Consider the following 19,359-nt stretch of genomic DNA (forward strand, 5'->3'; position numbering starts at 1 on the left):
ACTTTAATCTGCAACTGACAAGCTTGTATGTGAAGTGTACAGATTAAATAGAAATATTTTAGTACCAGGGAATAGCAGATGCTGTAAGTTTTTGTTGCATCACTTTACTTTAATCTGCAACTGACAAGCTTGTATGTGAAGTGTACAGATTAAATAGAAATATTTTAGTACCAGGGAATAGCAGGTGCTGTAAGATTGTATTGCATCCCTTTAATTTATGTTCAAGCTATCATGTTCAAATTTGAAGTGCAATGAATAATTAACTCAAACTATCTGTTAGCACCTGGGAATAGCAGATGCTGTAAGTTTTTTTTTGCATCACTTTCATTTACTCTCCAACTCACATGCCTGAATGTGAAGTGCAGTGATTCATCACAAAACTATATGTTAGCACATTGGACTACGAGATGCTGTAAGCTTCTCTTGCATCACTTTAATTTACTGTCAAGATGACATGCTAGGATGTGAAGTGCAGTGATTAATTAAAAAAAACTATCTGTTAGCACCTGGGAATAGCAAATGCTGTAAGTTTTTGTTGCATCACTTTACTTTAATCTGCAACTGACAAGCTTGTATGTGAAGTGTACAGATTAAATAGAAATATTTTAGTACCAGGGAATAGCAGGTGCTGTAAGATTGTATTGCATCCCTTTAATTTATGTTCAAGCTATCATGTTCAAATTTGAAGTGCAGTGAATAATTAACTCAAACTATCTGTTAGCACCTGGGAATAGCAGATGCTGTAAGTTTTTTTTGCATCACTTTCATTTACTCTCCAACTCACATGCCTGAATGTGAAGTGCAGTGATTCATCAAAAAACTATATGTTAGCACATTGGACTACGAGATGCTGTAAGCTTCTCTTGCATCACTTTAATTTACTGTCAAGATGACATGCTAGGATGTGAAATGCAGTGATTAATTAAAAAAACTATCTGTTAGCACCTGGGAATAGCAGATGCTGTAAGTTTTTGTTGCATCACTTTACTTTAATCTGCAACTGACAAGCTTGTATGTGAAGTGTACAGATTAAATAGAAATATTTTAGTACCAGGGAATAGCAGATGCTGTAAGTTTTTGTTGCATCACTTTACTTTAATCTGCAACTGACAAGCTTGTATGTGAAGTGTACAGATTAAATAGAAATATTTTAGTACCAGGGAATAGCAGGTGCTGTAAGATTGTATTGCATCCCTTTAATTTATGTTCAAGCTATCATGTTCAAATTTGAAGTGCAATGAATAATTAACTCAAACTATCTGTTAGCACCTGGGAATAGCAGATGCTGTAAGTTTTTTTTTGCATCACTTTCATTTACTCTCCAACTCACATGCCTGAATGTGAAGTGCAGTGATTCATCACAAAACTATATGTTAGCACATTGGACTACGAGATGCTGTAAGCTTCTCTTGCATCACTTTAATTTACTGTCAAGATGACATGCTAGGATGTGAAATGCAGTGATTAATTAAAAAAACTATCTGTTAGCACCTGGGAATAGCAGATGCTGTAAGTTTTTGTTGCATCACTTTACTTTAATCTGCAAGTGACAAGCTTGTATGTGAAGTGTACAGATTAAATAGAAATATTTTAGTACCAGGGAATAGCAGGTGCTGTAAGATTGTTTGCATCCCTTTAATTTATGTTCAATCTATCATGTTCAAATTTGAAGTGCAGTGAATAATTAGTGCCTCAGTATACCAGCTCCGTATTGTAAGCTTTTATTGCATCATTTAATTACATTCAAGATAACATTCTAGAATGTCAAGTGCAGGGATTAATAAAAAAAATTGTCAGATTGGTCTTTGATCATATTTGCTATGATTAGGCAATTTGAGTAAGTGTTTAAGGCTTACGGCCACACCAGCTTGAGAACGCCCAATCTCATCTGACCTTGGAAGCTAAGCAAGTTTGGGCCTGAATAGTACTGAGGTGGGACCCTACCTAGGAATACCAGGTGCTGTAAGCTTTTCTTGCATCACTTTAATTTACTTTCAAGCTGACATGCTCAAATGTGAAGTGCAGTGATTAATAAAAAAAAACTATCTGTTAGCACCTGGGAATAGCCGATGCTGTAAGTTTTTTTTGCATCACTTTCATTTACTCTCCAACTCACATGCCTGAATGTGAAGTGCAGTGATTCATCAAAAAACTGTCTGTTAGTGCCTCCGTATTCCAGATGTTGTAAGCTTTTATTGCATCATTTAATTTACATTCAAGATAACATTCTAGAATGTCAATTGCAGGGATTAATAAAAAAAATTGTCAGATTGGTCTTTGATCATATTTGCTATGATTAGGCAATTTGAGTAAGTGTTTAAGGCTTACGGCCACACCAGCTTGAGAATGCCCAATCTCATCTGACCTTGGAAGCTAAGCAAGTTTGGGCCTGGATAGTACTGAGGTGGGACCCTACCTATGTATACCAGGTGCTGTAAGCTTTTCTTGCATCACTTTAATTTACTTTCACGCTGACATGCTCAAATGTGAAGTGCAATGATTAATAAAAAAAACTATCTGTTAGCACCTGGGAATAGCAGATGCTGTAAGTTTTTTTTGCATCACTTTCATTTACTCTCCAACTCACATGCCTGAATGTGAAGTGCAGTAAATCATCAAAAAACTGTCTGTTAGCACCTTGGACTACGAGATGCGGTAAGCTTCTCTTGCATCACTTTAATTTACTGTCAAGATGACATGCTAAGATGTGAAATGCAGTGAATAATTAAAAAAACTATCTGTTAGCACCTGGGAATAGCAGATGCTGTAAGTTTTTGTTGCATCACTTTACTTTAATCTGCAACTGACAAGCTTGTATGTGAAGTGTACAGATTAAATAGAAATATTTTAGTACCAGGGAATAGCAGGTGCTGTAAGATTGTATTGCATCCCTTTAATTTATGTTCAAGCTATCATGTTCAAATTTGAAGTGCAGTGAATAATTAGTGCCTCCGTATACCAGCTCTGTATTGTAAGCTTTTATTGCATCATTTAATTACATTCAAGATAACATTCTAGAATGTCAAGTGCAGGGATTAATAAAAAAAATTGTCTGATTGGTCTTTGATCATATTTGCCATGATTAGGCAATTTGAGTAAGCGTATAAGGCTTACGGCCACACCAGCTTGAGAACGCCCAATCTCATCTGACCTTGGAAGCTAAGCAAGTTTGGGCCTGGATAGTACTGAGGTGGGACCCTACCTAGGAATACCAGGTGCTGTAAGCTTTTCTTGCATCACTTTAATTTACTTTCAAGCTGAGATGCTCAAATGTGAAGTGCAGTGATTAATAAAAAAAACTATCTGTTAGCACCTGGGAATAGCCGATGCTGTAAGTTTTTTTTGCATCACTTTCATTTACTCTCCAACTCACATGCCTGAATGTGAAGTGCAGTGATTCATCAAAAAACTGTCTGTTAGTGCCTCCGTATACCAGATGTTGTAAGCTTTTATTGCATCATTTAATTTACATTCAAGATAACATTCTAGAATGTCAATTGCAGGGATTAATAAAAAAAATTGTCAGATTGGTCTTTGATCATATTTGCTATGATTAGGCAATTTGAGTAAGTGTTTAAGGCTTACGGCCACACCAGCTTGAGAATGCCCAATCTCATCTGACCTTGGAAGCTAAGCAAGTTTGGGCCTGGATAGTACTGAGGTGGGACCCTACCTATGTATACCAGGTGCTGTAAGCTTTTCTTGCATCACTTTAATTTACTTTCACGCTGACATGCTCAAATGTGAAGTGCAATGATTAATAAAAAAAACTATCTGTTAGCACCTGGGAATAGCAGATGCTGTAAGTTTTTTTTGCATCACTTTCATTTACTCTCCAACTCACATGCCTGAATGTGAAGTGCAGTAAATCATCAAAAAACTGTCTCTTAGCACCTTGGACTACGAGATGCGGTAAGCTTCTCTTGCATCACTTTAATTTACTGTCAAGATGACATGCTAAGATGTGAAATGCAGTGAATAATTAAAAAAACTATCTGTTAGCACCTGGGAATAGCAGATGCTGTAAGTTTTTGTTGCATCACTTTACTTTAATCTGCAACTGACAAGCTTGTATGTGAAGTGTACAGATTAAATAGAAATATTTTAGTACCAGGGAATAGCAGGTGCTGTAAGATTGTATTGCATCCCTTTAATTTATGTTCAAGCTATCATGTTCAAATTTGAAGTGCAGTGAATAATTAGTGCCTCCGTATACCAGCTCTGTATTGTAAGCTTTTATTGCATCATTTAATTACATTCAAGATAACATTCTAGAATGTCAAGTGCAGGGATTAATAAAAAAAATTGTCTGATTGGTCTTTGATCATATTTGCCATGATTAGGCAATTTGAGTAAGCGTATAAGGCTTACGGCCACACCAGCTTGAGAACGCCCAATCTCATCTGACCTTGGAAGCTAAGCAAGTTTGGGCCTGGATAGTACTGAGGTGGGACCCTACCTAGGAATACCAGGTGCTGTAAGCTTTTCTTGCATCACTTTAATTTACTTTCAAGCTGAGATGCTCAAATGTGAAGTGCAGTGATTAATAAAAAAAACTATCTGTTAGCACCTGGGAATAGCCGATGCTGTAAGTTTTTTTTGCATCACTTTCATTTACTCTCCAACTCACATGCCTGAATGTGAAGTGCAGTGATTCATCAAAAAACTGTCTGTTAGTGCCTCCGTATACCAGATGTTGTAAGCTTTTATTGCATCATTTAATTTACATTCAAGATAACATTCTAGAATGTCAATTGCAGGGATTAATAAAAAAAATTGTCAGATTGGTCTTTGATCATATTTGCTATGATTAGGCAATTTGAGTAAGTGTTTAAGGCTTACGGCCACACCAGCTTGAGAATGCCCAATCTCATCTGACCTTGGAAGCTAAGCAAGTTTGGGCCTGGATAGTACTGAGGTGGGACCCTACCTATGTATACCAGGTGCTGTAAGCTTTTCTTGCATCACTTTAATTTACTTTCACGCTGACATGCTCAAATGTGAAGTGCAATGATTAATAAAAAAAACTATCTGTTAGCACCTGGGAATAGCAGATGCTGTAAGTTTTTTTTGCATCACTTTCATTTACTCTCCAACTCACATGCCTGAATGTGAAGTGCAGTAAATCATCAAAAAACTGTCTCTTAGCACCTTGGACTACGAGATGCGGTAAGCTTCTCTTGCATCACTTTAATTTACTGTCAAGATGACATGCTAAGATGTGAAATGCAGTGAATAATTAAAAAAACTATCTGTTAGCACCTGGGAATAGCAGATGCTGTAAGTTTTTGTTGCATCACTTTACTTTAATCTGCAACTGACAAGCTTGTATGTGAAGTGTACAGATTAAATAGAAATATTTTAGAACCAGGGAATAGCAGGTGCTGTAAGATTGTATTGCATCCCTTTAATTTATGTTCAAGCTATCATGTTCAAATTTGAAGTGCAGTGAATAATTAGTGCCTCCGTATACCAGCTCTGTATTGTAAGCTTTTATTGCATCATTTAATTACATTCAAGATAACATTCTAGAATGTCAAGTGCAGGGATTAATAAAAAAAATTGTCTGATTGGTCTTTGATCATATTTGCCATGATTAGGCAATTTGAGTAAGCGTATAAGGCTTACGGCCACACCAGCTTGAGAACGCCCAATCTCATCTGACCTTGGAAGCTAAGCAAGTTTGGGCCTGGATAGTACTGAGGTGGGACCCTACCTAGGAATACCAGGTGCTGTAAGCTTTTCTTGCATCACTTTAATTTACTTTCAAGCTGAGATGCTCAAATGTGAAGTGCAGTGATTAATAAAAAAAACTATCTGTTAGCACCTGGGAATAGCCGATGCTATAAGTTTTTTTTGCATCACTTTCATTTACTCTCCAACTCACATGCCTGAATGTGAAGTGCAGTGATTCATCAAAAAACTGTCTGTTAGTGCCTCCGTATACCAGATGTTGTAAGCTTTTATTGCATCATTTAATTTACATTCAAGATAACATTCTAGAATGTCAATTGCAGGGATTAATAAAAAAAATTGTCAGATTGGTCTTTGATCATATTTGCTATGATTAGGCAATTTGAGTAAGTGTTTAAGGCTTACGGCCACACCAGCTTGAGAATGCCCAATCTCATCTGACCTTGGAAGCTAAGCAAGTTTGGGCCTGGATAGTACTGAGGTGGGACCCTACCTATGTATACCAGGTGCTGTAAGCTTTTCTTGCATCACTTTAATTTACTTTCACGCTGACATGCTCAAATGTGAAGTGCAATGATTAATAAAAAAAACTATCTGTTAGCACCTGGGAATAGCAGATGCTGTAAGTTTTTTTTGCATCACTTTCATTTACTCTCCAACTCACATGCCTGAATGTGAAGTGCAGTAAATCATCAAAAAACTGTCTCTTAGCACCTTGGACTACGAGATGCGGTAAGCTTCTCTTGCATCACTTTAATTTACTGTCAAGATGACATGCTAAGATGTGAAATGCAGTGAATAATTAAAAAAACTATCTGTTAGCACCTGGGAATAGCAGATGCTGTAAGTTTTTGTTGCATCACTTTACTTTAATCTGCAACTGACAAGCTTGTATGTGAAGTGTACAGATTAAATAGAAATATTTTAGAACCAGGGAATAGCAGGTGCTGTAAGATTGTATTGCATCCCTTTAATTTATGTTCAAGCTATCATGTTCAAATTTGAAGTGCAGTGAATAATTAGTGCCTCCGTATACCAGCTCTGTATTGTAAGCTTTTATTGCATCATTTAATTACATTCAAGATAACATTCTAGAATGTCAAGTGCAGGGATTAATAAAAAAAATTGTCTGATTGGTCTTTGATCATATTTGCCATGATTAGGCAATTTGAGTAAGCGTATAAGGCTTACGGCCACACCAGCTTGAGAACGCCCAATCTCATCTGACCTTGGAAGCTAAGCAAGTTTGGGCCTGGATAGTACTGAGGTGGGACCCTACCTAGGAATACCAGGTGCTGTAAGCTTTTCTTGCATCACTTTAATTTACTTTCAAGCTGAGATGCTCAAATGTGAAGTGCAGTGATTAATAAAAAAAACTATCTGTTAGCACCTGGGAATAGCCGATGCTATAAGTTTTTTTTGCATCACTTTCATTTACTCTCCAACTCACATGCCTGAATGTGAAGTGCAGTGATTCATCAAAAAACTGTCTGTTAGTGCCTCCGTATACCAGATGTTGTAAGCTTTTATTGCATCATTTAATTTACATTCAAGATAACATTCTAGAATGTCAATTGCAGGGATTAATAAAAAAAATTGTCAGATTGGTCTTTGATCATATTTGCTATGATTAGGCAATTTGACTAAGTGTTTAAGGCTTACGGCCACACCAGCTTGAGAATGCCCAATCTCATCTGACCTTGGAAGCTAAGCAAGTTTGGGCCTGGATAGTACTGAGGTGGGACCCTACCTATGTATACCAGGTGCTGTAAGCTTTTCTTGCATCACTTTAATTTACTTTCACGCTGACATGCTCAAATGTGAAGTGCAATGATTAATAAAAAAAACTATCTGTTAGCACCTGGGAATAGCAGATGCTGTAAGTTTTTTTTGCATCACTTTCATTTACTCTCCAACTCACATGCCTGAATGTGAAGTGCAGTAAATCATCAAAAAACTGTCTGTTAGCACCTTGGACTACGAGATGCGGTAAGCTTCTCTTGCATCACTTTAATTTACTGTCAAGATGACATGCTAAGATGTGAAATGCAGTGAATAATTAAAAAAACTATCTGTTAGCAACTGGGAATAGCAGATGCTGTAAGTTTTTGTTGCATCACTTTACTTTAATCTACAACTGACAAGCTTGTATGTGAAGTGTACAGATTAAATAGAAATATTTTAGTACCAGGGAATAGCAGGTGCTGTAAGATTGTATTGCATCCCTTTAATTTATGTTCAAGCTATCATGTTCAAATTTGAATTGCAGTGAATAATTAGTGCCTCCGTATACCAGCTCCGTATTGTAAGCTTTTATTGCATCATTTAATTACATTCAAGATAACATTCTAGAATGTCAAGTGCAGGGATTAATAAAAAAAATTGTCAGATTGGTCTTTGATCATATTTGCTATGATTAGGCAATTTGAGTAAGCGTATAAGGCTTATGGCCACACCAGCTTGAGAACGCCCAATCTCATCTGACCTTGGAAGCTAAGCAAGTTTGGGCCTGGATAGTACTGAGGTGGGACCCTACCTAGGAATACCAGGTGCTGTAAGCTTTTCTTGCATCACTTTAATTTACTTTCAAGCTGACATGCTCAAATGTGAAGTGCAGTGATTAATAAAAAAAACTATCTGTTAGCACCTGGGAATAGCCGATGCTGTAAGTTTTTTTTGCATCACTTTCATTTACTCTCCAACTCACATGCCTGAATGTGAAGTGCAGTGATTCATCAAAAAACTGTCTGTTAGTGCCTCCGTATACCAGATGTTGTAAGATTTTATTGCATCATTTAATTTACATTCAAGATAACATTCTAGAATGTCAATTGCAGGGATTAATAAAAAAAATTGTCAGATTGGTCTTTGATCATATTTGCTATGATTAGGCAATTTGAGTAAGTGTTTAAGGCTTACGGCCACACCAGCTTGAGAATGCCCAATCTCATCTGACCTTGGAAGCTAAGCAAGTTTGGGCCTGGATAGTACTGAGGTGGGACCCTACCTATGTATACCAGGTGCTGTAAGCTTTTCTTGCATCACTTTAATTTACTTTCACGCTGACATGCTCAAATGTGAAGTGCAATGATTAATAAAAAAAACTATCTGTTAGCACCTGGGAATAGCAGATGCTGTAAGTTTTTTTTGCATCACTTTCATTTACTCTCCAACTCACATGCCTGAATGTGAAGTGCAGTAAATCATCAAAAAACTGTCTGTTAGCACCTTGGACTACGAGATGCGGTAAGCTTCTCTTGCATCACTTTAATTTATTGTCAAGATGACATGCTAAGATGTGAAATGCAGTGAATAATTAAAAAAACTATCTGTTAGCACCTGGGAATAGCAGATGCTGTAAGTTTTTGTTGCATCACTTTACTTTAATCTACAACTGACAAGCTTGTATGTGAAGTGTACAGATTAAATAGAAATATTTTAGTACCAGGGAATAGCAGGTGCTGTAAGATTGTATTGCATCCCTTTAATTTATGTTCAAGCTATCATGTTCAAATTTGAAGTGCAGTGAATAATTAGTGCCTCCGTATACCAGCTCCGTATTGTAAGCTTTTATTGCATCATTTAATTACATTCAAGATAACATTCTAGAATGTCAAGTGCAGGGATTAATAAAAAAAATTGTCAGATTGGTCTTTGATCATATTTGCTATGATTAGGCAATTTGAGTAAGCGTATAAGGCTTACGGCCACACCAGCTTGAGAATGCCCAATCTCATCTGACCTTGGAAGCTAAGCAAGTTTGGGCCTGGATAGTACTGAGGTGGGACCCTACCTAGGAATACCAGGTGCTGTAAGCTTTTCTTGCATCACTTTAATTTACTTTCAAGCTGACATGCTCAAATGTGAAGTGCAGTGATTAATAAAAAAAACTATCTGTTAGCACCTGGGAATAGCCGATGCTGTAAGTTTTTTTTGCATCACTTTCATTTACTCTCCAACTCACATGCCTGAATGTGAAGTGCAGTGATTCATCAAAAAACTGTCTGTTAGTGCCTCCGTATACCAGATGTTGTAAGCTTTTATTGCATCATTTAATTTACATTCAAGATAACATTCTAGAATGTCAATTGCAGGGATTAATAAAAAAAATTGTCAGATTGGTCTTTGATCATATTTGCTATGATTAGGCAATTTGAGTAAGTCTTTAAGGCTTACGGCCACACCAGCTTGAGAATGCCCAATCTCATCTGACCTTGGAAGCTAAGCAAGTTTGGGCCTGGATAGTACTGAGGTGGGACCCTACCTATGTATACCAGTTGCTGTAAGCTTTTCTTGCATCACTTTAATTTACTTTCACGCTGACATGCTCAAATGTGAAGTGCAATGATTAATAAAAAAAACTATCTGTTAGCACCTGGGAATAGCAGATGCTGTAAGTTTTTGTTGCATCACTTTACTTTAATCTGCAACTGACAAGCTTGTATGTGAAGTGTACAGATTAAATAGAAATATTTTAGTACCAGGGAATAACAGGTGCTGTAAGATTGTATTGCATCCCTTTAATTTATGTTCAAGCTATCATGTTCAAATTTGAAGTGCAGTGAATAATTAACTCAAACTATCTGTTAGCACCTGGGAATAGCAGATGCTGTAAGTTTTTTTTGCATCACTTTCATTTACTCTCCAACTCACATGCCTGAATGTGAAGTGCAGTAAATCATCAAAAAACTGTCTGTTAGCACCTTGGACTACGAGATGCGGTAAGCTTCTCTTGCATCACTTTAATTTACTGTCAAGATGACATGCTAAGATGTGAAATGCAGTGATTAATTAAAAAAACTATCTGTTAGCACCTGGGAATAGCAGATGCTGTAAGTTTTTGTTGCATCACTTTACTTTAATCTACAACTGACAAGCTTGTATGTGAAGTGTACAGATTAAATAGAAATATTTTAGTACCAGGGAATAGCAGGTGCTGTAAGATTGTATTGCATCCCTTTAATTTATGTTCAAGCTATCATGTTCAAATTTGAAGTGCAGTGAATAATTAGTGCCTCCGTATACCAGCTCCGTATTGTAAGCTTTTATTGCATCATTTAATTACATTCAAGAAAACATTCTAGAATGTCAAGTGCAGGGATTAATAAAAAAAATTGTCAGATTGGTCTTTGATCATATTTGCTATGATTAGGCAATTTGAGTAAGCGTATAAGGCTTATGGCCACACCACCTTGAGAACGCCCAATCTCATCTGACCTTGGAAGCTAAGCAAGTTTGGGCCTGGATAGTACTGAGGTGGGACCCTACCTAGGAATACCAGGTGCTGTAAGCTTTTCTTGCATCACTTTAATTTACTTTCAAGCTGACATGCTCAAATGTGAAGTGCAGTGATTAATAAAAAAAACTATCTGTTAGCACCTGGGAATAGCCGATGCTGTAAGTTTTTTTTGCATCACTTTCATTTACTCTCCAACTCACATGCCTGAATGTGAAGTGCAGTGATTCATCAAAAAACTATATGTTAGCACCTTGGACTACGAGATGCTGTAAGCTTCTCTTGCATCACTTTAATTTACTGTCAAGATGACATGCTAGGATGTGAAATGCAGTGATTAATTTAAAAAACTATCTGTTAGCACCTGGGAATAGCAGATGCTGTAAGTTTTTGTTGCATCACTTTACTTTAATCTGCAACTGTCAAGTTTGTATGTGAAGTGTACAGATTAAATAGAAATATTTTAGTACCAGGGAATAGCAGGTGCTGTAAGATTGTATTGCATCCCTTTAATTTATGTTCAAGCTATCATGTTCAAATTTGAAGTGCAGTGAATAATTAACTCAAACTATCTGTTAGCACCTGGGAATAGCAGATGCTGTAAGTTTTTTTTGCATCACTTTCATTTACTCTCCAACTCACATGTCTGAATGTGAAGTGCAGTGATTCATCAAAAAACTGTCTGTTAGTGCCTCCGTATACCAGATGTTGTAAGCTTTTATTGCATCATTTAATTTACATTCAAGATAACATTCTAGAATGTCAAGTGCAGGGATTAACAAAAAAAATTGTCAGATTGGTCTTTGATCATATTTGCTATGATTAGGCAATTTGAGTAAGCGTTTAAGGCTTACGGCCACACCAGCTTGAGAATGCCCAATCTCATCTGACCTTGGAAGCTAAGCAAATTTGGTCCTGGATAGTACTGAGGTGGGACCCAACCTAGGAATACCAGGTGCTGTAAGCTTTTCTTGCATCACTTTAATTTACTTTCAAGCTAACATGCTCAAATGTGAAGTGCAGTGATTAATAAAAAAACCATCTCTTAGCACCTGGGAATAGCCGATGCTGTAAATTTTTTGCATCACTTTCATTTACTCTCCAACTCACATGCCTGAATGTGAAGTGCAGTGATTCATCAAAAAACTGTCTGTTAGTGCCTCCGTATACCAGATGTTGTAAGCTTTTATTGCATCATTTAATTTACATTCAAGATAACGTTCTAGAATGTCAAGTGCAGGGATTAATAAAAAAAATTGTCAGATTGGTGTTTGATCATATTTGCTATGATTAGGCAATTTGAGTAAGTGTTTAAGGCTTACGGCCACACCAGCTTGAGAATGCCCAATCTCATCTGACCTTGGAAGCTAAGCAAGTTTGGTCCTGGATAGTACTGAGGTGGGACCCTACCTAGGAATACCAGGTGCTGTAAGCTTTTCTTGCATCACTTTAATTTACTTTCAAGCTAACATGCTCAAATGTGAAGTGCAGTGATTAATAAAAAAACCATCTCTTAGCACCTGGGAATAGCCGATGCTGTAAATTTTTTGCATCACTTTCATTTACTCTCCAACTCACATGCCTGAATGTGAAGTGCAGTGATTCATCAAAAAACTGTCTGTTAGTGCCTCCGTATACCAGATGTTGTAAGCTTTTATTGCATCATTTAATTTACATTCAAGATAACATTCTAGAATGTCAAGTGCAGGGATTAATAAAAAAATTGTCAGATTTGTCTTTGATCATATTTGCTATGATTAGGCAATTTGAGTAAGTGTTTAAGGCTTACGGCCACACCAGCTTGAGAACGCCCAATCTCATCTGACCTTGGAAGCTAAGAAAGTTTGGGCCTGGATAGTACTGAGGTGGGACCCTACCTAGGAATACCAGGTGCTGTAAGCTTTTCTTGCATCACTTTAATTTACTTTCAAGCTGACATGCTCAAATGTGAAGTGCAGTGATTAATAAAAAAAACTATCTGTTAGCACCTGGGAATAGCAGATGCTGTAAGTTTTTTTTGCATCACTTTCATTTACTCTCCAACTCACATGCCTGAATGTGAAGTGCAGTGATTCATCTAAAAACTATATGTTAGCACCTTGGACTACGAGATGCTGTAAGCTTCTCTTGCATCACTTTAATTTACTGTCAAGATGACATGCTAGGATGTGAAATGCAGTGATTAATTTAAAAAACTATCTGTTAGCACCTGGGAATAGCAGATGCTGTAAGTTTTTGTTGCATCACTTTACTTTAATCTGCAACTGTCAAGTTTGTATGTGAAGTGTACAGATTAAATAGAAATATTTTAGTACCAGGGAATAGCAGGTGCTGTAAGATTGTATTGCATCCCTTTAATTTATGTTCAAGCTATCATGTTCAAATTTGAAGTGCAGTGAATAATTAACTCAAACTATCTGTTAGCACCTGGGAATAGCAGATGCTGTAAGTTTTTTTTGCATCACTTTCATTTACTCTCCAACTCACATGCCTGAATGTGAAGTGCAGTGATTCATCAAAAAACTGTCTGTTAGTGCCTCCGTATACCAGATGTTGTAAGCTTTTATTGCATCATTTAATTTACATTCAAGATAACATTCTAGAATGTCAAGTGCAGGGATTAACAAAAAAAATTGTCAGATTGGTCTTTGATCATATTTGCTATGATTAGGCAATTTGAGTAAGTGTTTAAGGCTTACGGCCACACCAGCTTGAGAATGCCCAATCTCATCTGACCTTGGAAGCTAAGCAAGTTTGGTCCTGGATAGTACTGAGGTGGGACCCTACCTAGGAATACCAGGTGCTGTAAGCTTTTCTTGCATCACTTTAATTTACTTTCAAGCTAACATGCTCAAATGTGAAGTGCAGTGATTAATAAAAAAACCATCTCTTAGCACCTGGGAATAGCCGATGCTGTAAATTTTTTGCATCACTTTCATTTACTCTCCAACTCACATGCCTGAATGTGAAGTGCAGTGATTCATCAAAAAACTGTCTGTTAGTGCCTCCGTATACCAGATGTTGTAAGCTTTTATTGCATCATTTAATTTACATTCAAGATAACATTCTAGAATGTCAAGTGCAGGGATTAATAAAAAAATTGTCAGATTTGTCTTTGATCATATTTGCTATGATTAGGCAATTTGAGTAAGTGTTTAAGGCTTACGGCCACACCAGCTTGAGAACGCCCAATCTCATCTGACCTTGGAAGCTAAGAAAGTTTGGGCCTGGATAGTACTGAGGTGGGACCCTACCTAGGAATACCAGGTGCTGTAAGCTTTTCTTGCATCACTTTAATTTACTTTCAAGCTGACATGCTCAAATGTGAAGTGCAGTGATTAATAAAAAAAAACTATCTGTTAGCACCTGGGAATAGCAGATGCTGTAAGTTTTTTTTGCATCACTTTCATTTACTCTCCAACTCACATGCCTGAATGTGAAGTGCAGTGATTCATCTAAAAACTATATGTTAGCACCTTGGACTACGAGATGCTGTAAGCTTCTCTTGCATCACTTTAATTTACTGTCAAGATGACATGCTAGGATGTGAAATGCAGTGATTAATTTAAAAAACTATCTGTTAGCACCTGGGAATAGCAGATGCTGTAAGTTTTTGTTGCATCACTTTACTTTAATCTGCAACTGTCAAGTTTGTATGTGAAGTGTACAGATTAAATAGAAATATTTTAGTACCAGGGAATAGCAGGTGCTGTAAGATTGTATTGCATCCCTTTAATTTATGTTCAAGCTATCATGTTCAAATTTGAAGTGCAGTGAATAATTAACTCAAACTATCTGTTAGCACCTGGGAATAGCAGATGCTGTAAGTTTTTTTTGCATCACTTTCATTTACTCTCCAACTCACATACCTGAATGTGAAGTGCAGTGATTCATCAAAAAACTGTCTGTTAGTGCCTCCGTATACCAGATGTTGTAAGCTTTTATTGCATCATTTAATTTACATTCAAGATAACATTCTAGAATGTCAAGTGCAGGGATTAACAAAAAAAATTGTCAGATTGGTCTTTGATCATATTTGCTATGATTAGGCAATTTGAGTAAGTGTTTAAGGCTTACGGCCACACCAGCTTGAGAATGCCCAATCTCATCTGACCTTGGAAGCTAAGCAAGTTTGGTCCTGGATAGTACTGAGGTGGGACCCTACCTAGGAATACCAGGTGCTGTAAGCTTTTCTTGCATCACTTTAATTTACTTTCAAGCTAACATGCTCAAATGTGAAGTGCAGTGATTAATAAAAAAACCATCTCTTAGCACCTGGGAATAGCTGATGCTGTATATTTTTTGCATCACTTTCATTTACTCTCCAACTCACATGCCTGAATGTGAAGTGCAGTGATTCATCAAAAAACTGTCTGTTAGTGCCTCCGTATACCAGATGTTGTAAGCTTTTATTGCATCAATTAATTTACATTCAAGATAACATTCTAGAATGTGAAGTGCAGGGATTAATAAAAAAATTGTCAGATTTGTCTTTGATCATATTTGCTATGATTAGGCAATTTGAGTAAGTGTTTAAGGCTTACGGCCACACCAGCTTGAGAACGCCCAATCTCATCTGACCTTGGAAGCTAAGAAAGTTTGGGCCTGGATAGTACTGAGGTGGGACCCTACCTAGGAATACCAGGTGCTGTAAGCTTTTCTTGCATCACTTTAATTTACTTTCAAGCTGACATGCTCAAATGTGAAGTGCAGTGATTAATAAAAAAAACTATCTGTTAGCACCTGGGAATAGCAGATGCTGTAAGTTTTTTTTGCATCACTTTCATTTACTCTCCAACTCACATGCCTGAATGTGAAGTGCAGTGATTCATCAAAAAACTATATGTTAGCACCTTGGACTACGAGATGCTGTAAGCTTCTCTTGCATCACTTTAATTTACTGTCAAGATGACATGCTAGGATGTGAAATGCAGTGATTAATTTAAAAAACTATCTGTTAGCACCTGGGAATAGCAGATGCTGTAAGTTTTTGTTGCATCACTTTACTTTAATCTGCAACTGTCAAGTTTGTATGTGAAGTGTACAGATTAAATAGAAATATTTTAGTACCAGGGAATAGCAGGTGCTGTAAGATTGTATTGCATCCCTTTAATTTATGTTCAAGCTATCATGTTCAAATTTGAAGTGCAGTGAATAATTAACTCAAACTATCTGTTAGCACCTGGGAATAGCAGATGCTGTAAGTTTTTTTTGCATCACTTTCATTTACTCTCCAACTCACATGCCTGAATGTGAAGTGCAGTGATTCATCAAAAAACTGTCTGTTAGTGCCTCCGTATACCAGATGTTGTAAGCTTTTATTGCATCATTTAATTTACATTCAAGATAACATTCTAGAATGTCAAGTGCAGGGATTAACAAAAAAAATTGTCAGATTGGTCTTTGATCATATTTGCTATGATTAGGCAATTTGAGTAAGTGTTTAAGGCTTACGGCCACACCAGCTTGAGAATGCCCAATCTCATCTGACCTTGGAAGCTAAGCAAGTTTGGTCCTGGATAGTACTGAGGTGGGACCCTACCTAGGAATACCAGGTGCTGTAAGCTTTTCTTGCATCACTTTAATTTACTTTCAAGCTAACATGCTCAAATGTGAAGTGCAGTGATTAATAAAAAAACCATCTGTTAGCACCTGGGAATAGCAGATGCTGTAAGTGTTTTTTGCATCACTTTCATTTACTCTCCAACTCACATGCCTGAATGTGAAGTGCAGTGATTCATCAAAAAACTATATGTTAGCACCTTGGACTACGAGATGCGGTAAGCTTCTCTTGCATCACTTTAATTTACTTTCAAGATGACATGCTAAGATGTGAAATGCAGTGATTAATTAAAAAAACTATCTGTTAGCACCTGGGAATAGCAGATGCTGTAAGTTTTTGTTGCATCACTTTACTTTAATCTGCAACTGACAAGCTTGTATGTGAAGTGTACAGATTAAATAGAAATATTTTAGTACCAGGGAATAGCAGGTGCTGTAAGATTGTATTGCATCCCTTTAATTTATGTTCAAGCTATCATGTTCAAATTTGAAGTGCAGTGAATAATTAGTGCCTCCGTATACCAACTCCGTATTGTAAGCTTTTATTGCATCATTTAATTACATTCAAGATAACATTCTAGAATGTCAAGTGCAGGGATTAATAAAAAAAATTGTCAGATTGGTCTTTGATCATATTTGCTATGATTAGGCAATTTGAGTAAGTGTTTAAGGCTTACGGCCACACCAGCTTGAGAATGCCCAATCTCCTCTGACCTTATAAGCTAAGCAAGTTTGGGCCTGGATAGTACTGAGGTGGGACCCTACCTATGTATACCAGGTGCTGTAAGCTTTTCTTGCATCACTTTAATTTACTTTCAAGCTGACATGCTCAAATGTGAAGTGCAGTGATTAATAAAAAAAACAATCTGTTAGCACCTGGGAATAGCAGATGCTGTAAGTTTTTTTTGCATCACTTTCATTTACTCTCCAACTCACATGCCTGAATGTGAAGTGCAGTGATTCCTCAAAAATCTATCTGTTAGCACCTTGGACTACGAGATGCTGTAAGCTTCTCTTGCATCACTTTAATTTACTTTCAAGATGACATGCTAGGATGTGAAGTGCAGTGATTAATTAAAAAAAATATCTGTTAGCACCTGGGAATAGCAAATGCTGTAAGTTTTTGTTGCATCACTTTACTTTAATCTGCAACTGACAAGCTTGTATGTGAAGTGTACAGATTAAATAGAAATATTTTAGTACCAGGGAATAGCAGGTGCTGTAAGATTGTATTGCATCCCTTTAATTTATGTTCAAGCTATCATATTCAAATTTGAAGTGCAGTGAATAATTAACTCAAACTATCTGTTAGCACCTGGGAATAGCAGATGCTGTAAGTTTTTTTTGCATCACTTTCATTTACTCTCCAACTCACATGCCTGAATGTGAAGTGCAGTGATTCATCAAAAAACTGTCTGTTAGTGCCTCCGTATACCAGATGTTGTAAGCTTTTATTGCATCATTTAATTTACATTCAAGATAACATTCTAGAATGTCAAGTGCAGGGATTAATAAAAAAATTGTCAGATTTGTCTTTGATCATATTTGCTATGATTAGGCAATTTGAGTAAGTGTTTAAGGCTTACGGCCACACCAGCTTGAGAACGCCCAATCTCATCTGACCTTGGAAGCTAAGAAAGTTTGGGCCTGGATAGTACTGAGGTGGGACCCTACCTAGGAATACCAGGTGCTGTAAGCTTTTCTTGCATCACTTTAATTTACTTTCAAGCTGACATGCTCAAATGTGAAGTGCAGTGATTAATAAAAAAAACTATCTGTTAGCACCTGGGAATAGCAGATGCTGTAAGTTTTTTTTGCATCACTTTCATTTACTCTCCAACTCACATGCCTGAATGTGAAGTGCAGTGATTCATCAAAAAACTATATGTTAGCACCTTGGACTACGAGATGCTGTAAGCTTCTCTTGCATCACTTTAATTTACTGTCAAGATGACATGCTAGGATGTGAAATGCAGTGATTAATTTAAAAAACTATCTGTTAGCACCTGGGAATAGCAGATGCTGTAAGTTTTTGTTGCATCACTTTACTTTAATCTGCAACTGTCAAGTTTGTATGTGAAGTGTACAGATTAAATAGAAATATTTTAGTACCAGGGAATAGCAGGTGCTGTAAGATTGTATTGCATCCCTTTAATTTATGTTCAAGCTATCATGTTCAAATTTGAAGTGCAGTGAATAATTAACTCAAACTATCTGTTAGCACCTGGGAATAGCAGATGCTGTAAGTTTTTTTTGCATCACTTTCATTTACTCTCCAACTCACATGCCTGAATGTGAAGTGCAGTGATTCATCAAAAAACTGTCTGTTAGTGCCTCCGTATACCAGATGTTGTAAGCTTTTATTGCATCATTTAATTTACATTCAAGATAACATTCTAGAATGTCAAGTGCAGGGATTAACAAAAAAAATTGTCAGATTGGTCTTTGATCATATTTGCTATGATTAGGCAATTTGAGTAAGTGTTTAAGGCTTACGGCCACACCAGCTTGAGAATGCCCAATCTCATCTGACCTTGGAAGCTAAGCAAGTTTAGTCCTGGATAGTACTGAGGCGGGACCCTACCTAGGAATACCAGGTGCTGTAAGCTTTTCTTGCATCACTTTAATTTACTTTCAAGCTAACATGCTCAAATGTGAAGTGCAGTGATTAATAAAAAAACCATCTCTTAGCACCTGGGAATAGCTGATGCTGTAAATTTTTTGCATCACTTTCATTTACTCTCCAACTCACATGCCTGAATGTGAAGTGCAGTGATTCATCAAAAAACTGTCTGTTAGTGCCTCCGTATACCAGATGTTGTAAGCTTTTATTGCATCATTTAATTTACATTCAAGATAACATTCTA

The 19,359-nt window shown here is 36.8% G+C and overlaps 4 non-coding genes and 22 pseudogenes across 4 annotated transcripts; all 26 read left to right on the plus strand.

Moving 5' to 3' along the window:
• Nucleotides 1-1,850: 1,850 nt before the first annotated feature.
• LOC145645817 (5S ribosomal RNA) lies at nt 1,851-1,969 on the plus strand (annotated as a pseudogene).
• Nucleotides 1,970-2,322: 353 nt separating this feature from the next.
• Nucleotides 2,323-2,441, plus strand: LOC145650206 (5S ribosomal RNA; annotated as a pseudogene).
• A 667-nt stretch (nt 2,442-3,108) lies between these two features.
• Nucleotides 3,109-3,227, plus strand: LOC145647926 (5S ribosomal RNA). Its single transcript, XR_014116405.1, has one exon. It is a non-coding gene; the product is annotated as a 5S ribosomal RNA (ribosomal RNA).
• A 352-nt stretch (nt 3,228-3,579) lies between these two features.
• Nucleotides 3,580-3,698, plus strand: LOC145650207 (5S ribosomal RNA; annotated as a pseudogene).
• Nucleotides 3,699-4,365: 667 nt separating this feature from the next.
• LOC145647938 (5S ribosomal RNA) lies at nt 4,366-4,484 on the plus strand. The gene has a single exon (XR_014116406.1). It is a non-coding gene; the product is annotated as a 5S ribosomal RNA (ribosomal RNA).
• Nucleotides 4,485-4,836: 352 nt separating this feature from the next.
• Nucleotides 4,837-4,955, plus strand: LOC145650208 (5S ribosomal RNA; annotated as a pseudogene).
• A 667-nt stretch (nt 4,956-5,622) lies between these two features.
• Nucleotides 5,623-5,741, plus strand: LOC145647949 (5S ribosomal RNA). Its single transcript, XR_014116407.1, has one exon. It is a non-coding gene; the product is annotated as a 5S ribosomal RNA (ribosomal RNA).
• Nucleotides 5,742-6,093: 352 nt separating this feature from the next.
• On the plus strand, nt 6,094-6,212 carry LOC145650210 (5S ribosomal RNA; annotated as a pseudogene).
• Nucleotides 6,213-6,879: 667 nt separating this feature from the next.
• On the plus strand, nt 6,880-6,998 carry LOC145647960 (5S ribosomal RNA). The gene has a single exon (XR_014116408.1). It is a non-coding gene; the product is annotated as a 5S ribosomal RNA (ribosomal RNA).
• A 352-nt stretch (nt 6,999-7,350) lies between these two features.
• LOC145650211 (5S ribosomal RNA) lies at nt 7,351-7,469 on the plus strand (annotated as a pseudogene).
• A 667-nt stretch (nt 7,470-8,136) lies between these two features.
• On the plus strand, nt 8,137-8,255 carry LOC145647110 (5S ribosomal RNA; annotated as a pseudogene).
• A 352-nt stretch (nt 8,256-8,607) lies between these two features.
• LOC145650212 (5S ribosomal RNA) lies at nt 8,608-8,726 on the plus strand (annotated as a pseudogene).
• A 667-nt stretch (nt 8,727-9,393) lies between these two features.
• Nucleotides 9,394-9,512, plus strand: LOC145647347 (5S ribosomal RNA; annotated as a pseudogene).
• A 352-nt stretch (nt 9,513-9,864) lies between these two features.
• On the plus strand, nt 9,865-9,983 carry LOC145644351 (5S ribosomal RNA; annotated as a pseudogene).
• An 885-nt stretch (nt 9,984-10,868) lies between these two features.
• On the plus strand, nt 10,869-10,987 carry LOC145648764 (5S ribosomal RNA; annotated as a pseudogene).
• A 791-nt stretch (nt 10,988-11,778) lies between these two features.
• On the plus strand, nt 11,779-11,897 carry LOC145644012 (5S ribosomal RNA; annotated as a pseudogene).
• A 349-nt stretch (nt 11,898-12,246) lies between these two features.
• Nucleotides 12,247-12,365, plus strand: LOC145649337 (5S ribosomal RNA; annotated as a pseudogene).
• Nucleotides 12,366-12,713: 348 nt separating this feature from the next.
• Nucleotides 12,714-12,832, plus strand: LOC145648525 (5S ribosomal RNA; annotated as a pseudogene).
• Nucleotides 12,833-13,623: 791 nt separating this feature from the next.
• LOC145649338 (5S ribosomal RNA) lies at nt 13,624-13,742 on the plus strand (annotated as a pseudogene).
• A 348-nt stretch (nt 13,743-14,090) lies between these two features.
• Nucleotides 14,091-14,209, plus strand: LOC145648526 (5S ribosomal RNA; annotated as a pseudogene).
• A 792-nt stretch (nt 14,210-15,001) lies between these two features.
• On the plus strand, nt 15,002-15,120 carry LOC145649339 (5S ribosomal RNA; annotated as a pseudogene).
• Nucleotides 15,121-15,468: 348 nt separating this feature from the next.
• Nucleotides 15,469-15,587, plus strand: LOC145648527 (5S ribosomal RNA; annotated as a pseudogene).
• Nucleotides 15,588-16,378: 791 nt separating this feature from the next.
• LOC145649340 (5S ribosomal RNA) lies at nt 16,379-16,497 on the plus strand (annotated as a pseudogene).
• A 666-nt stretch (nt 16,498-17,163) lies between these two features.
• Nucleotides 17,164-17,282, plus strand: LOC145645935 (5S ribosomal RNA; annotated as a pseudogene).
• Nucleotides 17,283-18,072: 790 nt separating this feature from the next.
• Nucleotides 18,073-18,191, plus strand: LOC145648528 (5S ribosomal RNA; annotated as a pseudogene).
• Nucleotides 18,192-18,982: 791 nt separating this feature from the next.
• On the plus strand, nt 18,983-19,101 carry LOC145644124 (5S ribosomal RNA; annotated as a pseudogene).
• Nucleotides 19,102-19,359: the final 258 nt, after the last annotated feature.

Source organism: Electrophorus electricus, chromosome 13 (assembly GCF_041902795.1).
Source record: "Electrophorus electricus isolate QZ-2024a chromosome 13, ASM4190279v1, whole genome shotgun sequence".
NCBI classification, from domain to species: domain Eukaryota; kingdom Metazoa; phylum Chordata; class Actinopteri; order Gymnotiformes; family Gymnotidae; genus Electrophorus; species Electrophorus electricus.